General features: G+C 39.0%; 1 long non-coding RNA gene across 2 annotated transcripts; it reads left to right on the top strand.

The window, feature by feature from the left end:
* The first annotated feature begins 321 nt into the window (after window positions 1-321).
* On the top strand, window positions 322-9,467 carry LOC135298132 (uncharacterized). Of its 2 annotated transcripts, XR_010360119.1 has the most exons (4): window positions 322-450; window positions 2,013-2,129; window positions 2,810-2,891; window positions 8,823-9,467. It is a non-coding gene; the product is annotated as an uncharacterized LOC135298132 (long non-coding RNA). The 2 variants fall into 2 exon arrangements; XR_010360118.1 differs by lacking the exon at window positions 8,823-9,467 and having other exon boundaries at window positions 2,810-5,312.
* Window positions 9,468-16,061: the final 6,594 nt, after the last annotated feature.

Raw genomic sequence — 16,061 nt, 5'->3', positions numbered from 1 at the left:
TTTATTATTATATTGTCATTTGGTATCTGCTTGTGTCATGAGCCTTTCTTTTTCATCACTATCAAATTTCACCTGTCCATTTTCCTTCCTTTCGTTACAGGATGGAGTAGATTTATTGTCACCCTTTCAGGAATTGTGTGAGCTGTGATCACAGAATAACTCAAGCAGCTGGAGCACAGCTGGATGCAGTGAGCAGCTGAGAGTGCCACTCCTCCAGCCCCAGCCAGCTGATCTACAATGAGCTGCTTGTGCCGGCTCAGGAGGGAGACCAGCAGCAGCACACACTCCCAGTTACAGCTGAAAGTGGCAACACTCCACCCAGAATAGGAGTGCCTTCACAGCTGATACAAACTGACCTGTTTGTGCTGTCAGAGATTAAATAAAAAGGGGAGAGAAGGAAAAGGGAGCTTGGGGTTTCATTGTAGTACCTTGTGTGGCTGAAATGGGCTGGTAAGTTTGTTCAGCATGGTTTAAAAGAAGGCATGGCTATTGGGATGCTAGGGAAAAACCTGTCTTGTTGCTGCATTCAAAGGTCATTTTCTTCAAGTAAGGCTAATGCAGTTATAGATTAAAATCCTGGATTAAAGTTTCAAAGGTGCTATTAAGCATTTCTAAACAAACTCTGAATTGGGACTAAAGAAAGCTCCTGGTGCATGCATGTTGAAGTTGTAAAGTCCAACTCCTGTTCAGAAGCCTGGATAACAGCCCTTACAAAGCTACTCATTCCTAATTCTCTGAACATCCTCAGTCTTCTCTTTAATGCAAAGTACTCCGTGCTGCCTTCATTTTAAATATCATTCAGGGTGCTTTGTCAAATAAAACAATAAAATATGTCCTGTAACCAGTTATAGCTGCCATTATGGCAGCTAAATACATCTGGTTGCTGCAATAAGAAAATGTAAAATAACATTTCACTTTCCTCTAGCCAGCAAGCTGTTTCCTGATGATGCTTTCAAAATGGAAATTTATTTCTGCTTCATTGTGCAAGTATCCATATGCTGTGTTTTCTTAGTACTTATGTCAGACAGCTGATGTAACTCTTCACAGCTTTTTGGCTGTGGTACTTAATGCAACTAGATATGAATTCTATTGAGTTGTTTGTACCTACTCTGAAGCTGTTTATTCTGCCATGAAGTAGTAAGTCAGCAGGGAAGCACGGAAAGTTCATTTATTGAAAAAGTTTAACAGCAGTATTTTGTTACTTCCGTTCAGCTGAGGTCAAAGAAAAAGCAGTACAGTTCCTAATGCTGCTCAAACAGAACCTGAGAGTACATTAGCCTGTTTCCCGAAGTTACCACACAATTTCTTACAGTTCCTTCAGCAAGGATTTGCATGATCATGAACTAAATAGACTTGTTGCTGTAAAATATGGTGGATATGTATCTTTTTGTAGCTATGAATTATGGCTACTTAGTGGATTTTTACATGGCTTAAATTAAAATGTGCTTAACTTGGAGAAAGAAAATACAGGATTTTCTTTCCCCCAAAATATCCACCGTGGATACAAAGCAAGAGCAGCAAAAAAATCTCCAGTTAATATGATGAAAATGAAAAACCCTCAATTTTACTTTCTGTGCTTTTTTTGCAGTTTTAAAGATTTGTCATCTTGATTGTAGCCAGTCTGAAAGATAATTACCTTAATGGCAGTCCTACACAAAACTAGCTAGGAGAGATTTTGCACAGTATAAATGTGCCTTGCTTTTGGATTATTTGAACAGAATATGAGAACAATTGCAAGAGTCTCCTGGATTTATTAATTATGTGATCAAAAGATTTTAAAAATGGGGAAATAATTGCCTCTTGATTCTCCTGTCTATAACAATAAAAGTCTACAGATGCTGTGGAAACAGCAGTTTTTTTCTTCACTGCATGTACCAAGCTGTGAAGTTTGTGAAGATTTTGCCAAATATCTTTTCCTCTTGATATGCATGAGGACTGAGGGCAGGAGAGGAGTCCCCAAATACAGATCCAATCCATACAGGCCAAAAGTCTTTATGTTGCTTTGATCATAGCAGTGCTCCCTGTGGAAACTTGGTGGAAGAACAGGGGAAAATGAGAAGCGGCTATAACTGTTAACAAGACAGATCTACTGAGTGCAGAGAGAAGGATGATATGGAGCAACTACAATTGTATGTATACTTATGGGTTTATTATGTTTTTTATTATTCAGAATTATTGTAGCTGTATAGCACAAAAATGAGTCTGAGCCGCTGCCTTGCTTCTGAAGCTCTGTGCTCTTTGCCAGCATCTTTCCTTGTGAGAGTAAACACCAGTATTTTGTTGAACTGGAGGGAAGGGGGAAAAGAAGAAAGGATGGTGCATAGAACAAAATAATCTGGGACTTTCACGGATTTCATTTTAAGAAATAGTATCAGATTCAGCAGCTATTTTTTGACTTAAAGTGTAATGAAATTAATTTTTCCTAATTTTCAAGACTAAGCCTGATCCCTCCTGAATAGGATTATATTTTGCTTGAGTGATTTGTAACAGTAATAGAACGTATAAAGTGACCAGCCTTTCACATCTAGTTTGTTTAGGAAAATAAGAAGAATTACTAGATAGCAGGTGGTTAGTTGAGATGGAATATCTCCAATGGTAAGAACTTTTTAATTGTAATAAAAATAAACTGCAAAAATATGGGAAGTGTACATGGAGACCAAGTATATTACGCTACAGACTGTTTCTGTTACAGAAAGCAAAAGAAAATAACACCTTGTCTTCTGATCATTCTCATAATTTTTTGAGTGGTTTGAATTCTGTGTCTGTCAATACAGGGTGTTGTTAACCTTGTTTTAAATGCCTTTTTTAGAGGACACCAAAAAGGAAAGGAGCTGCAAAAGCACCAGACAGATAACCCTTCCCTGCTGTGAAGAACAGGCCTTCATCCATAGGTCAGTCTCTCAGCTGCTGTGGAGTAGTGCATGGAACACCCATGAGGCTCAGTGAGTGGTCTAACCATAGCTGATTTCCAGTTGCTGGTGGTTACCTGACTGGCAGATCATCTAATCTACATGTGATCACTTTCTTCAAGAATTCCTTTATATTGCAGATATTCAACATTTTAACAACATAATATTGAATTTTACAACCTAGCTTCCAGCTATTGTTATCTATTAACCGCAGTCCAGTGCTACACCACAGAAGAGTTAAAGCAATGGATTAGACAAATTTTGGATAAGTTAAATTTGCTATTGGTTCATCTACTGTTTTTGTGAAGTTACAGAAACACAGCAAAAGTCTTTTATAGACTTGGAGTATTTTGAGCTAACTAACCTGAAGACAGGACAACCAAAAATTAAGGAAGGTTAGGGAAATTAAACTTAACTGGAATGGTTTAATCCTGAAAAGTTTTGACTTCTTTCTGATATGTGAGTGAGATCCTTGATGCATTAGATTCTGCAGCTGCTTTCAAGCTAGGACAGTGACTCCAAATGGGCAAGGTAAAATTAAAGCCCAAGAATCAGAAGCTGTGATGCTTTGCTACACGGGGGATGACAGCCAGCTCAGGTGTCAGATGAAGCACCAAGAGGTCTGGCTCTTCTGCTGAGCCCATTCCCTTGCAAGGAGAGGACTGGGTTATGTTGGCACTTTTTGCCATCAGCCACAAGTGTATTGGGTGGGAGGAGGATGATATGCTACACATGGGCATCATCTCTGATTATGTATAGAGACAGTACAGAGCTATTATTCTGTCATAAGGAGCAACACAGATTACGTGATGACCGATAAATGTGTCCAACAGCTGGTGATAGAGCACGGTCTCTCAGCACCTCCTTACTCAGAGAGCACAGCAGTTGCAATTCTTCTTACATGCTATCATGCTAAGCAGTTTGCTGCTTGTGGCTTAGCTTTTGTGGGACAGGTAATACTGGAGTGAAGAATTATCCAAAGAGAGAGGTAAGTGATAAATCATTCAAGACAATCACGAAGCAAAGGTTGTGCAGCTCCAGACTGTGTTGAACAGAGCATCAGTACAAATAGGTATTAGAAGGATTGATTTTTCCAGCACATCCATAAACCCTGCTGGTGGTATATTTGCTTTCAAATCAGACCTTGCTAACATCTAGCCAGCTTGCTCCAGTGAAGTGAAGGTAGGTCATTCAGCAGTGGGTTGTGTGCTCCCCTGTTTTAGTGCTTCACACAGGTTTCTCTGGAAACTCCTATGCACTTTCAGCACCCCTGTGTTGGGTAAATTGCTTACATTCAAGCCTAAATTACCATTTTAAAGTGTCTTGTATGTGTTCAAATAGAACACACAGGGTTATACAACATTATAGACTCTCTTTTCAATTGAATTCGTATCTCAACCTGTGAGATACGAATTTGATCACTCCCAGAGTTTGGCCCATGTTAAGCTCTGAGGCTTTGGTGTGACACTAATTGTAAGAAGAGGATAAGGCTAATTACAGCAGAGTAAACTGACCTAGTAAGAGAAACCAGATCCTTTAATCCTGTAAACACACAGATCAGTTAATTGCTAACATGGGTGTTCTTGTGGAGGGAGGGGTAGATGGCTATGAAGTCTCAAAGACTGTTCCAGTTTCACAGACAATAACTCTCAGCAGTGAAGCAGCTTGTCCAGGGTCCTAAACCAAGCTGGTGGCTGTAGCCCTGCATGCCATCTCAAGGAGAACATGAGGCACATGCCTGTGGCTCTTGGCGTTTTACATGGGTGGTTTTTTTTACAAAAAAACATAGGTGTTTTGTGATGAAGGGAGTAAGAGACCCTAGTCCTAGCTGAACAAAATTGTTTGTGGTGGAGTAGTTTTTCCCAGGAAGAAACATTATGTCCAAAACTATGTTGGACTTCTACTGTTAAAATCACTGAGTGGGGCTGTAGCTGTCCATTCCAAGCAGCCTGTGGTCAATAGCTGCAGAAAAAACCCAGAAAAAAAGAGGAAAATCACAGGATGTGGTTCTGGATAAATGCAGAGCTGTTCTCCATGCAACTGGAGAAGGCAGTGCTCAGCATAATGGGCTTTTGGATTTGGGGGACTGTGTGGTCCCAACATCAGCTTTAGCCTGCAGAAATGTTGCACAGCAAAGGTGGACAGTCAGTGGTGTGGCCTTCTAAGAAAAAAGAAAGCGAAGGAAAATGTGTTTTGATTATCAGAGAGAAGGCGAAAGACTGCCTTTAAAAACATTTTAGGTTCAAGCCTCTTGCTTATAGCAGAAGGCAAGAATTTGTAGTTCTCTCAGAACACACAAAAATCAGAAGTCGATGAGAATTTCTGTCTGCAGTATTGAGCTGAAAAAGGCTATTGGCCAGATAACTATAGTCTTCCCCCTGAACTTATACATTGTGTTTAACTATTTCTTCCTTTCTGTAAATGTTTACTTTTAGCTTTACAATGTCGTGTTATAATGCATTCTTTGGGCATAGGTGTTGTGAACTTCTTTGTGTTAATATTACTACAACCGGAAGAGACTGAAATTCCTGTTTTGTTTTCATATGATTAACAGAGAGCAGCAAAAATATTTAAACAAAAATATTCAATTTTTAATCATACTTGGAAACTTCTGTTTGCATTCAGATACATATGTAAGAGGTTTTGGTTTGTTTGGTTTTTTTGGTTTTTTTTGTTTTTTGTTTTTTTTTCAGGGTAACTCCAAAGCCTAAGATATCATTTAGTTCATGTCAGTATTTATTAAGGCTGGGCACTCCTACTGACAAAGCATTAGCCACCTCATTACACATGCATTAAGAGAACAGGTTTTAGTAAGAGACAGCATCACATGCCTTCCTTGATAAATGGCATGTGCCTTGGGAAAAGTCCTGTCAGAGACGGGAAATGTATGGCAGATGTCTGGGAGCTGCTCTGTGAGCAGCCTAGTGCTGCTGATTAAAACTCCACTAAATTGTATTAGCAAGTAGGTTTGCTATTGCCAACAAGAAATGAAATCTTTCAGAATCAGACACCTATGACAATATCCAGGGCAGAATTGTTTATATTTGACAGGGGAGAGGAGCCATTCCATTTAAATAAGGAAGAAATCTATACAAGCATCGTGGCAGCCAGGGTCTGACCTTACAGAAACACTCTGACAACCAGTAATGTAAGCAGGCTTCCTCTGAACATTATGGGAAGAATGGCACCAAGCAAGGGCAAACTGTGCAATTTGCACACCCTATTTGCAGTTAATCTTATGCACCACATAAGGCATTTTATTAACAGCACAACTGAGGTAAGAATTTGGCTGTGGGACTCAAGTGGAGACCTCTGCAAGCAGGCACAGGGAAAGGATGGCGTGACAAGGAGAGTGAGTTTCACAAAAGCCTCCCAACAGCCAGGAGTGAGGGAGGCAGCGGGGACTGTCTGCCTTGTCTGATAAGGCACAATGCTCCATGTAAACTTACATCAAAATAATGCTCTTGTCAATCTATAGTAGTTATAGCTTTACAGAATTCAATAGTGAGAGAATTAAATCTCTGTGACATTTTTTTTTCAATCCCCGAGGCTAGAAGATTTGGCTCAAAGCAGAGTCATCTACTGGTCAGCAGAATTATTCTGACGTTACATTTGGAAACACATCCTTTTAATTGTACTCCTGAAGCTGAATCTCTCCATTTTTAATGGAGTTACACCACAGACTCTGTCCCCACTTCCCATGTTACTTACATTGAAGAAATCTTTTGCTGCCTGCATCTTCAAATATTTGATCTTCATGATTAAGGAATCTTGGCCCCTTCTGCATAAAAAGCCCTACCAAATTTCTGGGGGAGATTTCTCTTCATGGGATAACACAAACAGATGCCGTTCATGATCTATTTGAAGGTTCAGTGTTTCTTGTTATTCCAGCAGTGCCTAGCTGTGAGTTCAGTTGTTGACTAGATGCACCCATGTTCACAGCTTCACATTTGGGGGCATAAAACTGAATTTGCAACACAATTCTGATAATTTGAAATTTTAATCTTAAAGTAAGTGTGGAAAACTGGTTTTCATGTACTCAGAAAAAATATTATTTTCCTCTACTCTGATCAAGGGGATTTTATTTATTTATTATTTTTCAGAGTATGGATACTGTAGCCATGACAACCCTGGGTGCCTAGATGAAAAGTGTAGATGCAGCAGACAAGCCAGAAATGTGTTATCTGACATGATAAAAGACTCCTTCAAGACCTTTGAGTCACAAAACAGAAGTCCCTTAGAGGGTGTTTTAACTCATATTATTTTCAATTTAAGAGAGGCAGGGTAAGCTCCACAGCAAGTGAATGGAAAATAACCCCCAAACCTTTACTCAGTCCCTGTCTGCATTCTGCTTTCTAAGGTCTTGACTGGTACAGAGTATTAGAGTTACAGCACTCAGTTGAAAAAATACGGGTGGGAGTTTTCTTTCCATCTTAAAAAAACAAATAGTTTTAAAATTTCAGTTTCAGTAAAATGTAACATCACAAATATCTTTGCAAAAACTCTAATAAGAAGGTCTGTTCCCTCTGCCCCTAGCTAGATATCCATCCAACTGGAATTTAGGACTGAGGACAAAGGGACCCCTTTAATTTCAGAGGGAATCTTTCTCTTGTGTTCAGCACTTACTTGTTCTGGCCCTTAAGATGTATTTCCATAAAGCTGGAATTATCATACAGGCATTCTAAAGTGTCCCAAGCTTCTGGGAGCCTTAGCAGGTTTCCTGATTTAGTTCCATGTGGCCTCATCGTAGGTTAGGACCCCCTCAGGTAAGTGCCACACCATCAGAACAAGGAGGTAAGTTTTGGGCTGCTTATGAACTTTTGGTGCCATTGCCACGTTATGTGGGGGCTCACCCAGGAGGAGAACCCTTGGCTGACATGTTTGCAAATCCTGCTCTAAAGCCAAAGCACAGACACAACCCACTTCATTTTCCTGGTCCAACCATCACACAGAGAGAAACACTTTTATCTTTCCTCTGTGAGCAGGCTCTCAGAGTGCACAACATTTTGTCCATTCAAACTAAGGTTGACACCTGCTTGGTGGTTTGGTTTGCATTCAAAGCCAAGGTACAACTTTCAGGTGTGCTTCTTTTCAGTGGAATTAACTCCATTGTGAATGACGGAAGCCACAGCTTCTCCTCATGGCAGAGGAGCCTGGCAGTTCCTTTTCCCTTCACCTACCCATATGATCCACAGCAGAAAGATTGGAAGATTTCCCCCTCCCTATGGCATGCAGTGCTTGAGCTGCAGCACAGAATAAATGCTGACAAGAATCAAATTATCTCAGACCCCTGAGATCTGGGGAAAGCAATTGCTTTGTCACCAGGTTGGTGCTGCCTCTTAACCCCAACCACATGACGTTTTTCCAGAAACATCATTTTCTCTGTCTTACCCTGTTTCAAAGAGAGCTCATGGGCTCTAAGGGAACTTGTGATCAGTGAAGACAAAGTGATTGGAGCCTGAATGAGTAAGATCCTAAGGTGATCTGTAGGTCAGAAAAAGTAGAGTTATGTACAAGGTTTCAATAAACTAAACTTTCATGTTTTGTGCTTATAGACTAAAGAGGTAAAATCAGTAATTTTTCATTGTTGCAAGACCTAGTATGTTCCTTGCAGTGATTGTAAGGAATGATTCGTTCAGTCCAATACTTAGTCCAAACACTTTCTGATTAAAATTATCTACAAAATTTCAGAATTAGGTAACTATTAATTTTGGAGGCTTTAGCATGTTAATAAACTTTTTAAAAAATGGATTTGCTCAAATGGAGAAAAATTTGTAAAGTACTAGGCAAACACAAATCCGTATATATATATAGCTAACCTTAAAATCCATATAAATTTTATAATTTAGGAGATGCTTCTCTACATGCAAGCCAACAGTGCCATCCACTGATTTTTTGTATGTTTTCACACAGATATTCTTCAAGATGTTATAAACCACCAGGTGATACTAAAAGCATTTTTAAGGATGTTTGCTTAAAAGAAGAGGATCGTCTTGAACAGGTCAAATAATAAAGAAAAAAAACCCCCTATTTTGTGGTCTGGTTAGATTTTCAATGGATTAGTTTCTTATATCTGCATGCAGTTTCTCAGCTTTTGGAGGAAGCTGTTTTGTGTTAGACACTTCTTTATACTCGCCTTTCAAAAATTCCATTATCAATAAAAAGTCTAAAAGTCAGATAAAATGGACAGTACTGGTTATGAAATATTAGCCCTTATTCATTTATTAAAGGACCTGAATTTGAACTAGTATCGTGCTTTACTCTTTCAATCTGTTACATACTCTAGAGGGCACCCAAAAACCTGTACAAAATGACTCCTCTGCAAAAATCTGTTAATTCACCCTCTCTCTGAAGGGAAAATGTTTTGATCCAGGATATACAATCACTTTCCACTCTACAAATGGAAAAGTCATGCATTAGTAGCCCCAGAATTAGGGAGTTTAAAAATATCTATTTATATTTAAGGACAAAAGGAGACATCATTTATTTAACGCTTCTGTTTTTAAGACTTTGATGTCTGTGTTTCCAAACTGTGCTCTGTAGCTGTTACACACTGGAATCCCACTAATTTTTGCTTGGTTTGCCTTTCGATTGCTTAGATGAAGATGCTGATTGTATAAGCATTTGAGATGCAGATCCACAGAAAAACATAAAAGTTTTCATACAACCTGTGACAAGACATACCCTATTTCAAGACCTGAAAAGCAACCATTCAAGCTGCTCTTATGATTGCATTATACCTGCATATTTAGGTTGAGGCTGACCATATGGCTGCTGTTGTTTGGGCTGGGGGATGTCCTTCTATTAACTGCAGGATCAGCCCCAAGGAGTAGCTGTGTTACTGCCACGTGTTCCTGCTAACACTCACATTTTCCTGTGGCTGAAGTGTAAGCAACCTCTTTCTCCTACCGTGTAGAGGGAAATTATTATTCTGTGTTCATCCATATCTGTTTTAACTGCCTCTCTCAAGCATCACTTCTTAATTGTGGAATTTTGGAAGTTTGGTAACTTCGTATGTTGTTCAGATAAATGTGTTTTTTATGCCATAGTAATAAACATGAGCATTCTAAAATTTAAAAACTACACAAATGTAAAATTTTTTAATATTCTATGAACAAATTATGTTAGAATAATATTGAGGGAGGGTAGGAGGGAACAACATAACCACCCTTCCTCCCAAGAGTCGAAGAAAATCAGTTCTTTAATAACTCTTTAGAAAAGTCATTTTCAGTTTAGTGCTGCAAACCTCTGCAGCAACGCCTAGGTGGCACTGCATGACCATTTGAGAGAAAAAAATCTAGGAAAGGAAAGAAAGCATGAAAATATATCAAGATAGTTAATATCTGAATTTAAAAAAAAAATAGCTTGCTAAAAATATATTGCTTACATTGTATTAAATTCACTTGAAGTCTCTTACATTAAATCTATAGCTATATGAATATCTGTGTCTATATATCTACACATATCTACATCATATACACTCTCCAAATAAAAGAGTATGTGATGTTAAATTGTGTTTATTCCTAAATTCTACCTTCTGGACAAATAAAAACCTAGAAGGTATCTCTCTGGTGAAACAGTCCTTGGTTGCGGTTCTTGATGTGAAAGTAAATATTACATGCCACAAGGAAAAAGAAAACTTGTAACAGAACTGGTGTTTTCTTCAAAGGCAGAACAGCCAAGAGAAATCATGAGGGGTCAGTGTCATCTTTTCTCTCTAAGCAAAGTACATTAATCTTACTACAATGTCCCACACCTCTTTGCCAGCTCTCCAGGTGCCAAAAAAATAGAGTAGCTGAGCCATGGAACTGAGCAGGGTGATCTGAACACCTGTTCCAAGAATGTGTCTCTTTGTAAAGGCCGTGTAAACCAATGCTCATACAGGGTCCTGGAAGGACTGGAAGGAGAGGATCACCTTTTGCCATGCTGGAGCAAGTCAGAGTCCCCTGTGCTGCATTTCCTTCCCTCCCAGGTCACACTGCCTGTGCCCCAGGCTCAGCAAGTGGGCAGGAGCTGCCTCCTGCCTCTCCCAGCTCCTGCTCTTCTCTAGCTGGTGGTCAGTAAGTCTCCCTGGCCATATTGACTGGGACCTGTACCATGTTTCCTTCATGTTTAGCCAATTCCTGCTCTGCAAAAGCACTGTACTACTGCTAACACAAGGGCCTGCCCACTTTGGTTAGAAAGCTGTTCTTTGGGGGGAGACATGAAATTCTGAACCCCATGAACATGGATGCACCTATCTCAGAAATGGAAAAGTATTTATATATTATCTCAGGTGTCACCATGATATTTTTATGCAAATCCTTTGCTAGGATTTTTCTCCTATTCTTTCTGAGGAGCCTCAGAAAAGAGATGTAAACAATAACCAACTGATGGCTGTGGAATGTGGTCTGGACCTTGTTTACCGACAGGTGCATCTTGGATTGGTCCATGTGAGTTGTTTCTACTTAATGACCAATCATGCTCCAGCTGTGTGGACTCTCTGAGAGTCACGAGCTTTTGTAATCATTTCATTCCTGTCCTTTCTTTTCTAGCTTTCTGATGGATCCTTTCTCTTTATTCTTTAGTATAGTTTTAGTATAACATTTTAATATATTATATATCATAATATAATAAATCAGCCTTCTGAAACATGGAGTAAAGATTCTCATCTCTTCCCTTGTCCTGGGACCCTCAAACACAACCATACTCAGGCTTTGGGTTTTCTGCTTGTTGGGTTTAGGCAGCTGTTTTTTTAATATTATAGGACAATAAGTTACCATTTTCAGCAGCCTTCACCTCACAACAAGCTCTAAAGCTTTGCATATTTATGTGGGCCACTGACATCAAGAAATATTTTTTTTCTTTTCCTGCTAGTACAAATACTTTAATTTTAAAAGTGTTTGCCTTAATATATTGTTTCCTTCAACTAACCCAAGAACTAATAACCTCTAGATTATATAATCTTTCTTTCTGCCCTGGCAGTGAACAATCGTCAATTTTTCAGCCTGCTTTCCCTGTTAAACCCAAATGACAAATAAATGCACTGTAACTTCTTAACAGTCCCATCATCATACCTGGGCTTTCTCACATATATTTCCAGGTATGATTTTTTCACATAATTTTAGCAGAAAAAGACAACTCTTTTAATAAGAGCCAAGAAGTGGAAGAACAAAGAACTAGGGCCTAGAAAAAGAGAGAATCTTTAGGGTTTAAAAAAAAAAAGAAGGATCGGAAAAGAAACCTAGGAAGGGAAAACTGGGGAACAGAAAGAGAAATATAGGGATTTCTAAAAGCTGCAGCACTGGCACCTTCCACCAGTTTGGTGTTATCCTGCAGTGTTTTCCTAATGCTCCAGTGTCTGGAGTTGGATAGTTATATGAAATTTCCTATTTGTGTGGTTTAAAGAAGAGAAAATTGATTCAAAATCTATGCATTATATTTGAATAATAACAATTATTCAAATATTGCTAGCTTAGCCATATTTATTTATTTCAATGCAGAAGAAAAGCACATAACATTGAACATTGATGAGACCAATATAACCTTTCCTGTGCTGCTGACATCACTGGCAATACTAACAGGAAGATTGATTTCCAATTTCAGCATTCGATTTTTAATTTGGTGGCTACGCCTAGCTCCATTTAATTAGTTTGCTGTATCAATAAGTGTGAAAGACAACACATGCCTGTGGACTGTTTATTTTTCCATTATGCTATTCTGCTAATCAAACTATGCAGAAAAGCCTAACAAATGCATATGAAAGCGAATGAAACAGGCATGCTTAGTCGCATCCAAAATGCACAAACATGCACAAAGTTTTTCCCAGTGTACCTATAATGACTTCCTGATGAAAGTGTAGCTGGTAGAAACATAATCAGAGATGAACCTAAACTTTTTTCAGTTCAACCATCCACATGCTTGCCAATATATAGACCTTATTTGATTAAAAGGTAAGTATAAGAGCTGATATATATATTCTCATACTCGGGCCATCATCTTTACTCTCATGGCTGAGTTAATTTGTAATGTTTTTGGTTAAGTGATAGAAAAGTCTGCTCTATGAAGGTGTAAATTTCTGCTATGTCTTATACCATGTTTTAGAATAAATATATGAAATTATTTAATCAGTAGTACAGTAAAACCTTTTCAGAAATTAATTTGGAAATAATAGATAATATGTAGGACTGCTTTTAATAAGTATTAGAAATAAAGTATTTGTCAGGACCCAAATAAAAATATTTTCATGGAGATTAATCTTGATTTATATTCTAAATACTGTGCTGTACCACAGCTATCTCCTCTCTTCTTCACTCTACCTGCATCCAGCTCCCTGTTTCATAGCTGTAAGTTTACTGAGCCTCACCAGAGGCTTCAGAACTCACACTGTTACTGTGCCCAAAGCAAACTTTTCTCGATTTTTTCAGATTAGCTCAAGGTAAATTTGCTGGGATGATTTAAAAGAGTTTTTATGTCTGAGGAAAGCTGATGTTGCTCATTGATGTTAATGCCAAATGACTCACAGCTACCATTCCAGTTGCCTTGCCAGCCTACAGTGAATGGCTCTGGACTGTAAAGCCATGCTACATCTGTTCTGCCTAAAACAGCTCCAGAAGAATTCAGCCCTCACATTTTTGCATTTCACCATGCAGGCAGAACAGAGAGGATCTGATACCAGTGAAGAGGCAAAACCCCTCCTGCTCTGCCAGCAGGACTGCCAATCTTATGGGAAGGCATTCAGCATCTCCCTCCTGCTTGAAAGAGTGTTGTGCAGTTCTTTGTGCAGCCCACAGCACTTCATTTAGCGATAAGCTGAGTCTCCTGCCACAGAGCCTTGTGTGCCCGGCTCAGCCCTGCTCCCCCAGCAGCCACAGTGGGCACACTGCTGACCCTGGGCTGGGCAGAGCCCCTGCAGCCATTGCCTACAGCATCCTGCTGGGACCCTCCTCTCAAGGCAGCCAGGCTGACAGTCAGGCTCTTAAGGAATGTCTACAACTCCAGGCCTTTCCTGACATGTGCTGTGGTCCAAGAAGCAAAGGGAATAGAAAAAAGTTTGTGCTATATTTTTCTACCCTAACCCTTTTTATGTCCTATTCCAGTTTCTTTCTTTCCTGCTTAATTTTTATGTCATTTTATTTCTGCTATTTTCTCCTTTTTCCTACTCTATTCTCTGCCACAATATTCATCCATCTTCATCTAAATGTATGCCTGGTTTAAGCTGCTCACTTTAGAGCAATAATAATAATAAAAAATATAATAATAAATAGTACTAATAATAAACAGAGATTACTAGTATCTTTGTGTACCATATACATTGTAATGCTAATGGCCTTTTAGCAGCAAAGAGTCTTTCAACTTATGCTCTCCAGGGAACTCTGCTTTTCCCCGTTGCCCATATTTTACAGCTTTTATTGTTTTCTGGTTCCTCCCTGTAAGATACAACCCACAGATAAAGCTTCTTGAATATCCTTTGCTGGCAGTAGTAATGCAGCCCTGACACAGGCACTGTGACACCTGTGGCAGAGTCAGAAGAGGAGGTAAAGAGTCACAGGTGCAATTTCACAGCCCTGGAGAAATGGTAATTTCTACTGATGATTTATCAAAAGCGGGAAAAGTAGCACTGGAAAGTTTAAGCACTGACTTTCACTGTTTAAACAAGGCACATAGGCAAAGCACAAACTGAAAGTTTATCAGCTGGGCTCTTCATCCTGAAATCTGTGGGAAAATGTAAGTGCCCCACTCCATATTTGCAATTACATTTTTTAAAGGAAAAACTAAATTATGTCACTTTTTTTCTCTGATATTCACCAGTCCTTAATTGCTATCTGCCTTACAGTGTACATGCATCTCTCTGGAAATGAAATGAAAAATTTTCCTTTCTCCTCTTGTAAAGAAGCATTATCTAAATGCTTCTTGGCAGCTGATGATAAGTACACAGCCTGTAATACATTTCTCCAATTAATTTCAGGCAGAAAGCCAGATGTTACTCCCATTCAGTTTGGCAAACCTATAGGAGAGCTTTGGTTCTGGCTATCTGTTCTTTGACCACTAGAGAGGTAGAAGGAGTCAGCATTAAGTCTTGCCTTAAGCATTTGATTGAATAGGAGGTAAGAGAAAAACTAGAGCCTCTGCTGATTCTTCTGAAGGTAAGGTTTGCTGTCATTTTAGTGAATTCCTTGGGTTTCTGCTGCGTCTTACGATACTTTCTCAAGACATGTATCTTTATCTGTTTATTAAAATCAGAATTTTTTAATGTTTGCAGGAGATATTTTTATATTTTTAATAAATTTTAGGCAACATTATGTCTGTAAAAGTTATATTTACACCATAAAGATGTCTTGTGAGAAGTCTTTCACAAACAGAAATAATTATGGCTTTTTTAAAGCATGTATACAGCTAATGTTTTACATCTTAAGGGTAGGAACTTTTTAAATGGTAGCAAAACATAACTTGCTTTATTTCAAACTAAAACACAGGAAGGTCTCAAGTTCAAGAACAGGAACATTATGGAAAACTGCATTTATGCACATATCTTAAAATATCCAGAACTTACTGCAAAGGGAGGAAAATGTTTATAATCAATTTTTTTTTAATTTTTTTTTTTTTTTAACAAGGAATTGAGTGCTAAATGAAGGAGAAATAATTGAGGGGCGAGGAAGTGGTGTTTGAGGTATACAAACTGTACATCAAAACAATGTGCTTTTGTCAGTAGAAAACTTCAGGCTGGTGGGTGAGTTTGGAAAGCAATGTGAGAAAATCCATCGCAGCACTCGTAGCCTCAGTTTTAGGCAGGATGTGTTATTGCAGCAAACATTAGAGAACATAATCTGTGTGGCTGCTGGCTCATGGCATCTCCCACTCTTTCCTGAGAAACTCTTAAAAGGAGATGTATCTACAGCCCAATCTTCCTCTGTCCCTAAACAGTGTCTCTTTTCGGGTGCACCTGGCCCCACCATGCAGGCACAGCTTCAGACATTCCTGACAAGTGGGGTCTGAGAGCCAGCTGGGGACCCAAATCAGGGATACAGCTTTAGTTAAGGCAGTGGGCTTTTTGTAAGGATTCTGGTCTTCGGTGACTTGGACACGGGGTTTGAGCTCAAGGCAGTTCTGTTGCTTAATTATTCAACAGGTTTTGGCAATGTATGTTGTCTGTCCATACTTCCATGCTTGTAA

Source organism: Passer domesticus, chromosome 3 (genome assembly GCF_036417665.1).
Source record: "Passer domesticus isolate bPasDom1 chromosome 3, bPasDom1.hap1, whole genome shotgun sequence".
Taxonomy (NCBI): domain Eukaryota; kingdom Metazoa; phylum Chordata; class Aves; order Passeriformes; family Passeridae; genus Passer; species Passer domesticus.
The sequence above is the reverse complement of the archived record's forward strand: the minus strand, read 5'-3'. Positions and strand labels throughout refer to the sequence as shown.